The sequence below is a fragment of the Maniola jurtina genome, chromosome 23, assembly GCF_905333055.1.
Source record: "Maniola jurtina chromosome 23, ilManJurt1.1, whole genome shotgun sequence".
Classification (NCBI taxonomy): Eukaryota; Metazoa; Arthropoda; class Insecta; order Lepidoptera; family Nymphalidae; genus Maniola; species Maniola jurtina.
Genome location: NC_060051.1, coordinates 5,195,079 through 5,209,225, shown reverse-complemented (window position 1 = coordinate 5,209,225; position 14,147 = coordinate 5,195,079). Strand labels below are relative to the sequence as shown.

The window sequence follows — 14,147 nt, the reverse complement described above, 5'->3', positions numbered from 1 at the left end:
GTGTCAAAAGTTTGATTTTCATCAAATATTTGATATTATTTGGCATAGTAAAAGTTTTTTGATATTTGTTTTTCTTCAAATATTTGACTATTTATCTGCCGTATTATCAATAACTAATCGTTTATTATCTATCGTTATCGATGTGAAATGTACGAACATCACTTAAGTTGTTCTCGCCAATCGCGAGTGCTGCGCCCGCGCAGTTACAGAGTATAAATAGAGCGTGTTAAGAATCACATGTTTCCGTTGTTACACGCCACTGGGCCAGTCTCACACGTGAATGCAACTACTACACACGATTTATCGTGGAAATGTACGGGATTTGCCCAATATCGATAGTTAGGTTGCTTCTTTAATGATACTTTAAAAAATGAATGCTTCTAAAAATCAATACTACCACCCTCGAAAATCATTCCCCATCAGCAATACCAGATGGGGTCCACAATACCTAACTAGGGTGACCGCTGTCTAGAGCTTGGAAGGGTCTTAATTGGACTTTATCGATCTCGAAGCCCTTCGGAAACTAGTTAGGTTCAGAGGGTTAACATTTTGGTGAAGATTCCTTTAATGTATGCTGAGCTGGAATTTTCATTCAAGTGTTAGCTGTAGGGGAACCTGTGGGGCGACTAATTCGAAAATTATATTCACATCAAAGCTCCCTTATTTCATACCGATTTTTCCTTGATATTCCTTTCATGGTAAGTCTGTGCTCTGAGGTTTTCAAGTAAACAAACGGGGGTTTCTCTTTTCAGTAGGCAACATGTTGCAATAGGTATGATGTCAATGTCACAAATCATTATACCTACTATCGTGTGGGCTACTGAATGCAAAGGCGATAGTTTCCATGTCTTTTTTAGAAATCGGTTAATGTAGTTACCATTATCACCCTTAAAGTCTATTGCAAGACGTAGGTCTTTCCCAAAGGATAGGTAGGTAATCGCTCACTTTGTAATTTGTATGAACGGCTACGTACATGCGTTTGGTGACTTTAAAACTTACACTCAAGAGGCAACAATCTGCTTCATCATCATCATCACCAACGGTCCACTATACGGGTCTCTCTAAGATTGAGAAAGGCTTGGCTATGTCCACCACGCAGAATCTGCTTAAACAGAGTCAATGGACTACTGGAATATCTAAAGATACTTAATTCGTATACGAAGGTATAAAAACGTTCATATTCAGTTCCATCGAATTATAAAAAAAACTAACTTAAACAAAATGTGTTTCGTTTAAGAAACTCCCCAGGAGTGCGCAGCCTTAATTTGACCCAGACAAATCCTTTTATTAAATTCCAGCTTTATTTAAAATAACTCCGTTCATAAAGTCGGGAGTTTAGTACGCCGTTCCGTTGGACTCTAATTGCTTCCCCGGGACTAAGTAATGATGGGTCCGAGTCGAGATAACGGAATATACTTATCATGAGCGCCTCGGAACGAATTACCTCCCGTCTACAGTTCAAAAGAACACGTTCACCTTTCTGTTCAAAAAACTCTTGAACACTTTGATACACAATCTGTAACGAAAAGCCGCTTTTTTTTGTTTACGTGGCAACCTCAAAATTCGAGTCCCGAACTCTTGCCTTCCCTTTTCTTCCCAAGGATTATGAATATCATTATCTCTTTCCTCAATCTAATTTCACGTTTTCGTAGTGCACCAATCGATTTGTCTCGCCTCCACCCATCATGATCCTATCACTGAAGATATGTCTGTCTCTCTTTAAAACCTGTCCTTGCACTGTCGGATTAAGTTCGCCTTTTTGCGGGCGGTGAAATGTGGCAGTGGAGCCTGGAACAATGCGACCAGTTTAGAACTTCAGTCGAAGTTAATATCGCTGGGAGCGGCGGAAATATTTATGCACGTATCACGTCTACTGGCAGATGTTAGGGTTTAAATGTGTCTAGCGTACCTAGTCTATGTATTGTGGTCGGAGCTCGGGCTTTTATTTTTAATGTGAGATACATGGCTCTATGCCTACGCTTGTTGCAGACAGATTTATTAGCGTGAAAATCAAATCGAACGTACTGGATAGTTTTTCGTCAATTCTCTCCCACACAAAGTGTTGTTTCATCTTTTATATATTTTTATGTTTTCAGGGTTCCTTACTCGAAGGATGCCTATCGGGATCCTATTACTATCTGCTGTGTATTTTACTCGCCCATCAACGATAAGGCTCTATAGTTACAACATCCACATCTAACATACATTTTTCCAAGTTATCACGTTCCAGTTTTGATTGCATTATCATTTTCTATGGAGTGATACCGTTACCCAAACATATCATTGAGTCACTAATGAGATTTGAAACGATGTCTCTTCTCCAGACAGTTTAATCAGTATCTTACATAATGTCTTTGGTGTGAAGGTAAAGGTAAAAGTTAGCCATATATTAGAACAAGTGTAAATTAAAAATTAATAACACCCCCGACAAGTGAAGGTTACAATAAACGGCTGAACCGATTTTCTTGGATTACAGTTAAGAACACTCTCGATCAAGCCACCTTTCAAACAAAAATAAAACTAAATTAAAATCGGTTCATTAGTTTAGGAGCTACGATGCCACAGACAGATACACAGATACACACGTCAAACTTATAACACCCCTCGTTTTGGGTCGGGGGTTAAAAAGAACATTAAAATCGACAAAACTTTAGTATACGTGGTATAGAAGTTGAGGACATGAAATTGACAAAGGTTTAGAGTTCAGTGCAACGGCCTTTACTCTACCAGGCTGGGCGCACATAGGCCGCACTATAGAGAATATGCTTCATCTTTTACACTTGACTGGCCAAGTTTATATCCATTTTACGATGTTTGTATAAACGATGTATGGACGTTATGTTGTGGCTCGTTTACCGCATTTATAGCTCATTAAGCCTGCAAGCAATATCCACGAGCAACCAACTATTCTACTCGTAATGCGTATCCGTGAAGGACTTTCTACTGCCATTATTATTTTTATTGCATACTTATTTTAAGCGTTTGTTGTAATATAAAGCTGAGCTCCTACGGTGCGCCTTTTTATGGGCCGAACTATGGTCGTCTAAATATGCGCGTGATTTTGCGCATAGAAAGCCGGTGTCTGTTGATTTTCATCAATATTGGCCAAAATGGCCATCATGATAGCGCTAAAAGTGCTTTTTTCGACTTTTTTTCTGAGTTTTTTTTAAGGCTCTACACTCTACGGTTGTAAGTCTTATAGATTGTCTTATTGAGGTACTCTAAAAGATTTATGCTTAGTTGGAGTAGTAATATTTGCCATCAAGACTAGGTCTCAGTACTGTTTTAAGACGCAAACATCTTCAGTGGCAATTCGTACGTTATTCGCTAAATCACGCACCGTGGGAAGTTACCATAAAGAAGTTTGGTAGTTGGCTGCTGATAATTTAATTGAGAGCGACACTTTCGCGTGTGATGTATGTATGTTGGTATTTATTTAATGTGTGAAAGTTTTTTATTATGTAATTTTTATAATAATGTGAATTTTGTACACGTAATTATTCAATTAACACACTTAACTGTCGCATATTTTGTCAAAGGAGATTTAAGCTTCGCTTTTGAGGAAATTATAAAATATGATTTCATGAGAAATAGAATTTGAAACGAGTTTTAAAAAAATGTGATTTTTGTTTGTAGATTTTTAGATTAGTTAAGAACTCTTAGATCACAGGCAAAGCTTTCAAAGATTGAAACCTAGTAACCTGTAGGCTGTGTACATCTGTTTAGATGTTAGGTGTTTCCGCCTTAGAGCTTACGAGAAATCATCACTTATCATCCGGCGAGGTCGTAATCCTTAAATCAATCACAAGACGTTAAAGCATCATGTACAGCCAGATAGTCAATCATTAAATAATGACAGGGCCGTTAGAGTCAAAACAGGTCTTTGAAAATAGGACTTGCAGTGGGTTATCATCATTATCAACCGATAGACGTCCACTGCTGCATATAGGTCTCTTATAGGGACTTTCACATACTACGATCTTGCGCCGCCTGAATCCAGCGGCTCCCTGCAGCAACTGTTAGTAAGATATGTGTGTAGGTTATTTAAGGATGAGCCCCCAAATAAAAAAAAAACAATTTGACGCCTGCATTTGTGACGTCGAAGCATTTTGTTAGAAGATTCCTAAATGTCGTGAACTGTAGTTATATACGCTATACCTATAAGAAACTATCAGGGTTCCTTGTGTTACTATGGACCCCTAAAAATCTGAGTCTGATGTATATACCGGCACTAATCTACATGGCGTTTCACCATACCAGACCATGTTATTAGTAATGTTTCTCTTTCCCGGAAATGCATTATCACGGTTCATCGTTTGCACGCTCGTGCGCAGTGTGGCGTCACTACACTATGCATCCGTTTATGGGATACTATAATGACACTTGAGATGTAAATAAGCTACTAATTACCCATTTACTTGTATGGTGCGTGATAGCATAGTCTGCATACGTAATTATGTTGACTGGTTTGACTAAAAATATCAATTAGTCATTAATTAAATTTAAGGCAGGCTTTTTGCTATGTTACTGGTACAATAAAGCGAAGAATAAAGTTGGTCTATACCTAGCTGGAAATTAAAAGTAAAGGCTAAATTTAGGCAAAGCCGTGTGATGAGTGTATCATTAAAACAGAAGTTGTCTTTTCTTTGTTTGTACGATAGGGTACCATTATCATCTTAACTAATCTTGTAGCCGACCCACTATACTGAAAACTGGTCTCTTCTCTGAATAAAAAAGCTGTAGGGCCATAGTCCACCAATTTAGCCAAGTGCGAGTTAGCAGAATTCACACAACGCCGAGAACATTATGAAGGCATTCAAGTTTCCTCAGGATGATTTCCTTCATGATTAAAGCAAGTGATATTTATTGTTAAAAACGCACTTAACTCCGAAAAGTTAGAATTGTGTCCCCTGGACCCCTCGGTAGGAGGCCGAAGTCTTACTCAATCCACCGCTGTACGATTCGAAAACAAGAAAAACTAAATTAAAATCGGTTCATTCGTTTAGGAGCTAAGATGCCACAGACAGATACAGACGTCAAACTTTTAACACCCCTCTTTTTGGATCGGGGGTTAATAAAGAATAACAAAGGTTTCAATATAGCTATAATTTGAAGGAAAATAACGATACAGACACGTATAAGTTCCAGGAAAATGTTGGAGGAATTTATCCATTAGCCTTAATCATATTATGGTGCACCGTTGTAAAAACCACCGTGCAGTTTCTGTATTCGCGCAGTAGGTCAAATGTCAGACAGAGGTGAAGGCTATAATCCATACCTACTCTAGGTTTTAGTTTAGTTACGTACTAGGACCGTATTGCATAAGGTCCAATGATTTATTTTTCAAAAGTTACATAATATATAATATTCAGAAAGAGCACTTGCTCTTTTTGAATGTGAAATAGGTGAGGTAGGTGATGGTGATAATTACGACTTAAAAACTAAAGCTACGGGGGTTCTAAACTACGAACTTTCAAACTTTGATAAACGTAATCGAATTACACTCATATTATATGTAGGTAATTGTTTATTTGAAATCTTAAGTCTGAACCAGTTTCAGTGGTAGATTTTTTGTAATACTAACTAACCCGAGTTTCTGACTGCCTTACTGATGACTAGAAATTCCTTGTAATGAATGTAACTTACTTGTAATGAAGTCGGTTTTATTTTCGTCACTTATTTAATATTAAGTTTTGCAAGACTGCAAACAATATGGTCTTTTACCATTATTTACACCATCTGTTATTATAACAACTTGCCAAGTTCTGTTTAATTATCACAAGCATTATTAAGTTGACTATAAGGTTGACTATCACGCGAATAAAGGGCTTGAGTGAGTGCTTTTACAAAGTTTTGTAAGGAATTACCTAACATAATTGTCCTATACAGAATTAGGGCACAGTGTAGTCAAACACAGCGTGATAGGCTGTATTAGAGACCAGGGCATAAGCTGTGTATATTCTATACTAATATTATAAAGAGCAAAGTTTGTAAGTTTGTTTGTAGGAAGTAATCTCTCGAACTACTGAACCGATTCAGAAAATTCTTTCACTATTAAAAAGCTACATTATTCCTGAGTGACATTTATGCTGCATTTTATTTTCAAAAATTGTTATGGGCTACGCGAAGCTGGGGTAGGTCGTTAGTCGTTATGTAAATAAGTAATTCGCTTCAGAACAAAGAAACAAAGTTTAAAACTTTTCAGAGAAGCAGCATAGCAAAAGACGGATTTATGTGTTTAATGATTGACAAGTTTGCGCTTTGCTTATGATCTTAATTATTATTGTTAAGTTTACTTGACACGATGTATGGATCCCTAGCTCTAGTTTTTCTCTACACTGCATCAAAAAGTTTTGGCTTTAATTTTTATGATCTGACTAGCTGACCCCCGCGACTTCGTCCGCGTGGATTTAGGTTTTTCGAAATCCCGTGGGAACTCTTTGGTTTTCCGGGATAAAAAGTAGCCTATGTGCTAATCCAGGATATTATCTATCTCCATTCCGAATTTCAGCCACATCCGTCCAGTAGTTTTTGCGTGAAGGAGTAACAAACATACAAAACACACACACACATACAAACTTTCGCCTTTATTATATTAGTGTGATAAATTTTTAATCATTTTTAGAAATCCCAAATTGGTTTCTTCAGGTCTCCTAAGAGTGCTGCTTGGAATTACTTGTACTTGCTGAAGTAGCTGCACTGTGGCGATGTTCCATTAAAGTATGAATATTTAGTGTCTTGCCGTCATGCTACCCTGCGAATTTCTAGAGCTATAGGTGAACATTATTTTAGGTTCATACCTAGATCTTGCTTGTCCTAAGTACGTTGTCTGCATATAAATGTTCATGAATCGTTTAGGAACAATATAAGTAGGTATTAGAATAATTTATTCCGACCACTTGTGCATGCTTCAAGTGTTTTGAATCACATTTCGTACACATCTTTAGGTGCATGCATTTGATCCTATCTCTCATGTATCGCATACTTTGTAAGTAATCATATTAAATCTTGGATACCGGTGGTGAATACTAAAGTTGCATGTAGTAGAATGACTATGGATATTTGAGACACACCGGCTCGATTGTTAACGTCTGATCAAGTTATAGATATATTTCTTTTTCCTTAGATAAATATCAGTTCGCTTAAAGTGTGGTTCCTGAGCTTAGCCGAAAAATCTGTTTGCTAATTTTGTCTGAAGTGCGTCTGAATCAACACAGGTTATATTATAATTATAACTCAAATTAATAACCTTTTAATAAGTTCAGCCGCACATACAGTTTAGGACTGCGTGAACAATTTTACTTTACCAAGGTAGGGACAGGTTACGATAATTTTTAAATAAATCCATAGGAAAGAAAATAATTTAATGAAGAGAATTAGCTTATTCCCACGACTTCGTCCTCGTGGACTATACAAATTCGAAAACCCCAATTTACACAACTTAGGGGTTGAATTTTCAAAAACCCTTTCTTAGCGGATGTCTACGTCATAGGAATTATCTACACGCACCCAGCCCGATCCGTCCAGTAGCGATCCGTCCAGTAGTTTGAGCTATGCGTTAACGAGTTAGTCAGTCAGTCGACCTTTCCTTTTATATATGTATTTAGATAAAACTTCAGAACTTATCATCATGTCAATAAATCAAGTAAGCAGCTGACAAGTTCATCGACCTCCCGATGTCGTTGACATTCTATTAATGGTATGGAGTTAATTGATCTATAAAATACATCGGACGGTGGGAAACACGTTCAAATCCTTGTCCAGTTATAAACGTTCCGACGGATCCGGTGGACAATTATTGTTATATCGCCTAATAGGTATAAATCATTAATTCATTAAACTGTTGAAATGGTTATGTTTATATTATAATCTATAATCCATTCAAATACGTAGGTAAATCAAAAGATAAGTTGTTGATTTACATCTGTAAAAATTAGGTTATTAAGTAGAGAAACTCTGAACATAGCTCTCTTCATCGCTCCTATTTACCCGACTACGACCAAGCCAATAGGAAGGGTTATGATGAGAACTATCTATTGGCAGTTCGCGGGTAGTAGTCGGGTTTTAGTGCTGTCTTTATTTACTATATAGGGCATAATCAAATACAATCATACAAAATCAAATCACTCCTACTACCAAGGAAAGGACGTATAGATTTTTTTAAATCGTTATTAGCTCTTTTTGGATAATCAGCTATGGTTGGTATCTAGCTACCAATTTATTGACCAACAATGATGTTACCTTTGTTAAAAGAGTGATTGCTTTGTAAAGATTTTATTAGATAGATGTACTATGAGTGAGTCACCCTATAGAGTTTTTTATTTATTTATGTTGACTATAATAATATCAGAAATTTTTCATCATCTACTTTTCCATTAATTTAGAACTGACATGTTGACCATTGATTTTTAACCCCCAACCCAAAAAGAGGGGTGTTATAAGTTTGACGTGTGTATCTGTGTATCTGTGTGTCTGTGTATCTGTGTATCTGTCTGTGGCATCGTAGCGCCTAAACGAATGAACCGATTTTAATTTAGTTTTTTTTGTTTGAAAGGTGGCTTGATCGAGAGTGTTCTTAGCTATAATCCAAAAAAAATTGGTTTAGCCGTTTAAGAGTTATCAGCTCTTTTCTAGTTTTCTTGTAGAAAAGAAGGTTAGATAACCGTTAGGTTCTTAATATTATGTCAATAGACAAATGTCAAGCTGTCAAGATGGACGTTGCCTAAATACATAATTATTTATTTGAAAATGATGTTTTGGAAAACTCAAATACTTTGGATCGTCGGGGGTGTTCGCCAAGACGAGCCAAACGGCGGCCGGGGCGCTACGTACCTTTTTCTCGAAGTGTTTCGCCGTATTTTCGACCCGTCATAACTTCGGTCTGGATGACGTTAGAAAGCTGAAATTTTCAATATAAGGTGTCCTCAGCAAATTTACCAAATATACCAAGTATCAAATATCTAGCTTTTATAGTTACAGATTTATTGATACCTAAAATACGCCGATTTCGTCCCTCACTGATGATCATCAAAACCTCTACTCAAAACCTCTAAGGTACTTCCCGAAGTCCTAGAAGACTGAAATTTGATATGTAGACTAGAAATTGCATACAAACTACAGGAAAATTAAGAAATTGGAAATTGCCCCCCCCTCTACGCCTCTTATGGGAAAAGCAAATCTGTAAATTCTGTCGCTAGAATGCTGATATTTTCAGGATAAGATGTCCTTGGCAGATTTATTAAACGCACTGAGTATCAATTGTCTAGCTTTTATAGTTTCAGATTTATTGACAGTCAAACTTCTAGTCACAAATTCTAGGGTACTTTCTGAAGTCCTAGAAGACTGAAATTTGGCATTAAGCAGGAATTTCAAGAATTATGAACAACAGATAAATTAAGAAATCGGGTCCCCCTTCATCCCCTCTTATATGAGATAGCATATCTGTAAAATCTGTTACTCGAATACTAAAGTTTTCAAGATAAGATATCCGTGGCAGATTTATCAAACGTACCAAGTATCTGTGTTTCCTGAAGTCCTAAAAGACTGAAGTTTGGTATATCTGCTTCAAAATTGAGTTGCAAGATTACACCCGAACAAACATATTTACATACGAGTACATTGCAAGTTGAATAAAAGCTTTTAAAAAAAGAGGTAACGATAGAGAGTGGGCCATGTAAATGATGTACCTACAAGAAATAGATCCAAAAAAAATCTAGGGCACCTGCCAAAAAGAAATGAAATCCCACCAAAAACATTTCATGTAAAAAGGTAGCCAAGACTCACAAGTTCATAATGTTTTCACTGTTAAAAAGTTATGAGATCTCTAGTAGAGCCAAGCCCCTAGCTGAGCTTAGATTTGTGCTGGCCATGGGAGCTATCCCAAATCCAAAGTATATAGCTTTTAAATGTTCTTGACTATATGACATTTATAACAATAAATAACAAATCACTCTACTTACAAGCTCTGATTCTACAAACCCTATATCTTGGTAAAAAAGTACGGTTTGGCCGTTTACAGTTCGTGGATTTTTTATCTGAAATAACATTTAAGCCCGGAATAGCTTCTGCGACCATCACGAAGTACAATACAAATTAGTAATTGTCGAACAAACTATTCCTTATGGCCTTAAAATATGTTATGTCATGTATTAGTTTTACGAACATTAAACGGCCAAGCCGTCCTTTTTTACCAAGATGTAGGGTTTGTAGAATCAGAGCTTGTAAGTAGAGTGATTTGTTAGTTATTGTTATAAATGTCATATAGTCAAGAACATTTAAAAGCTATATACTTTGGATTTGGGATAGCTCCCATGGCCAGCACAAATCTAAGCTCAGCTAGGGGCTTGGCTCTACTAGAGATCTCATAACTTTTTAACAGTGAAAACATTATGAACTTGTGAGTCTTGGCTACCTTTTTACGTGAAATGTTTTTGGTGGGATAAATTTTTAATTTACACTTGTGTTTCGAAAAGTCATATTAGTTAATACTATTTGTATAAATTAAAACGATTGATATAAGTTAATTCCTCAGTGTAAATTAAAACGAAGTCTATCTAGGTTACTAAAACAGCTCACCGTAGTACCGTCTATATAAAATATGTCTTTGACCGCAGCTAATAAGCAATTAGAAAACGATTTTCATCAGATACGTTCATACGTTATTGCTACTAGGACGATTAGATCAAGTGCTGGTGGTCAATTTCGTGAAGTTGCTTTATAAACGTTGAAATTTTGTAATAATTATAAGAAACCTTTCCTCATATGTTGCAGATTGCAAACTAGACCTGCTAGGCGGATAGCGGTAGGTTTGCGAATTAGGAGATTTTTAATTTTTAAATTTTATTTTCATTTTTAGTACTTGACACTTTTCGGTGAAGGAAAACATCGTGAGGAAACCTGCATGCCTGAGAGTTCTCCATGTACTCAAAGGTGTGTGAAGTCTGCCAATCCGCATTGGGCTAACGTGGCAGTTTATGCCCTAAACCGTTCTCACTCTGAGAAGAGACCCGTTCTCAATAGTGGGCCGGCAATGGGTTGATCATGTCATGATCATGTCAATAAAATCAGCACCTTGACGCGACCTTGAAGTTTCTACCCTTCCGAAAATCACCTAAATCTCCTAAAGAAGATTTCAATTTCACACACAAAATAAAGATTGCAGGCGTTATTTAAGATGTTCTCGAGTAACTCCCACCAGCTCTCGACGGAAATATGTTGGAAGCGGGCTAATGTCCCGTAATGAACTATGTAGCTGCAACTTGCAACCTGCAACATTGTTGCTGATGATACTTGACTATTCGAAGCAATAGGCACAAATAGGTACGTGACCTCATCAAAGTTGCAACTGCCTTAGCCCGCGAAATCGGCAGCGTGTAAATGATTCTAAAGTTCTTACCTACTTATCCGTATATAATTATGTTATGCCAACATGTATATACAATACCTAATCAGTTTCTTCAGTAACCATTATAATTCAGTTTTTTTTAACTCATCCTTATCAAATCGTTAAACCGACCTTAACATTTTAGCTCAGAGATAGCATTCAGAAAATGCATAAAGCGCGGGCTAATTCGCGGACATCAGCTAGTATTGAAACACGTATGCTTTTTGCAAATTATTTATTATTGTTAAAACAAAACTTTTCTCGCTTCAATAACACTTGCTGGCGGCGAAGCAGGCCCGCGTGGTTTTCTATAGCCAAATCCTCTATCATTCTGAGAGGAGACCAGTGCTCAGCAATGGGCCGACGGATGTAGGTTGATGATGTAGACTTGTACTAGATGGAAATGTAGTCTGTCATCTATTGAAATAACGCTTTAACTATTGTATTGTGATTAAATAAAAAAATATCTTATGAGATAATAGAGTTACACAATATAAAGAGATACAATAGTAACCAGTTATGATCGTTTAAAAAATCGTGTCTGGCTGTGATTAATGCTAAATCGTGACCGTTTATCTAGATCCTAGATATAATCTAGCTGAGACCTATCTATTGTTCTAAAGCCCAACCCAATTACTACAGGGTACTGACCCGTTTCATTTTGTGGTCTCTAGAACCTACCTACTCTGCTGTGACCACATTGGATGATTTTGTTGACGGTACTTTTTGCTTATTTAGTATTGAACTTAAAGTTGAAAAATTTATGGTTGAATTTAGCTCGAAGGTGTGTGAGACGTTTTTAATTATACACTAAATTGAACATCTAGTTAACGATGGCATAAAAAGTTGTATGTATTTCATATATATCTTTGTATTTAATCGTAGGCATAAACTGAAGAGATTCTGTTCAATAAATATTTGACCTTCTAATGATGCTAAATGGAAGTGGAAATTTTTCAAGGTATCAAAGCAGGTCAGACTGATTTATTTATGAAATTTGCCATTCAACAAAAATAGCAACAATACGTTGAATTAAAGCTTCCTTATGTCATGTTTTATCTCTGTAAGCCGCCAAAGATGGCTAACCAGTAAGTATGTACCGATCCCTTTATTTGCTTATCTTGACGATAAAAGTTCTTTATTGTTAACCGATTTTATGTACGCCCTAAAAAGCGCTTTTAAAGTGAATTAGGCCGGATAACGAGGGCTTATTATCCTGGGGGCTTGAATTTCTTTCGAGCTTTTAAACCAAATTAGTGCTGGGCCTTTCAAGTTCATGAATTCTGGTGAGTGTAATTATACTCTAACAAACACAAACAAAGAATCAATTAATTGGTAGGTAGCAAAAAAGTTTCTTGATCAGTTTCGTTTTTTAACCCCCGACCTAAAAACAGGGGTGTTATAAGTTTGACGTGTGTATCTGTGTATCTGTCTGTGGCAACGTAGCTCCTAAACTAATGAACCGATTTTAATTTAGTTTTTTTTGTTTGAAAGGTGGCTTGATCGAGTCTTCTTAGCTATAATCCAAAGAAAATCGGTTCAGCCGTTTGAAAGTTATCAGCTCTTTTCTAGTTACTGTAACCTTCACTTGTCGGGGGTGTTATAAATTTTTAATTTACACTTGTGCATCTATTGTGTATATTTATATGTATCTATGTGCGATATGTAAAATTTGTTACTTATAGAATCCACACCTTGTAAGTTTTTTAATCAGTAAGCTCATGTAAGAGAAAGGCCATACGAAATATTTTCGCTAATTCGCAACCGAGACAACAAAGAGCCTGATCTAAATCAAATTAAACGTCTGACCCCCGGCTCACAATGCGGATAACTTTAATCATAATCATCAGCTTAATGATCGCGATTGTCATCGAGATCGCAGTCGCTAATTGATTAATTAGACAAGTGTAAATTAAAAATTTTCAACACCCCCGACAAATCATTTTCAAATAAATAATTATGTAAGTATATTTAGGCAACGTCCATCTTGACAGCTTGACATTTGTCAATTGACACTTGAATATTATGAACCTAAGGGTTATCTAACCTTCTTTTCTACAAGAAAACTAGAAAATAGCTGATAACTTTTAAACGGCTGAACCAATTTTTTTGGATTATAGATAAGAACACTCTCGATCAAGCCACCTTTCAAACAAAAAAAAGTAAATTAAAATCGGTTCATTCGTTTAGGCGCTACGATGCCACAGACAGATACACAGATACACAGATACACAGATACACAGACACACAGATACACAGATACACACGTCAAACTTATAACACCCCTCTTTTTGGGTCGGGGGTTAATAAAGAGAGTGAAAGTGCACTTTAAATTAGGCAACGAGCCTTTTTGAATTGATAGTTTACAATGATATTATCATTAACAGCTGTAAAAAAGGTAAAAAAGTGTTTAAATTCTATTGTACTAGTAATTTCAGATTAAATTTAAATTTAAATTCATTGCTCAGGATCGTTAATTTCAATGATGGTAGAGACTCCCAGATAGTTCCAGTAATGATCTTTATGAGACTATGGCCTAATGATTACTGAACATCTGCTTATTTGATCTGCGATCCTTATAGATTTACCTAATCTGATCTAGATATCATATTGCTAGAGCTACTTCGCTCGGCTAAAGTATAAATCCTGCTTATTCCCTATCTCATGAGAATTTCGAAAAATTTGCCCTTTTCTTTGACTATATTATTAAGGGAACCTCTATGCAAAGTTTTAACTTTCTAGATCCCACGGTTTGGGATGTGCA

The 14,147-nt window shown here is 36.4% G+C and overlaps 1 protein-coding gene across 1 annotated transcript in view; it reads left to right on the top strand.

Annotated features, from left to right (window-relative positions):
* LOC123877337 (dual specificity tyrosine-phosphorylation-regulated kinase 2) overlaps positions 1 to 14,147 on the top strand; it is a 254,577-nt gene that overhangs the window by 126,517 nt on the left and 113,913 nt on the right. The window lies entirely within an intron of this gene.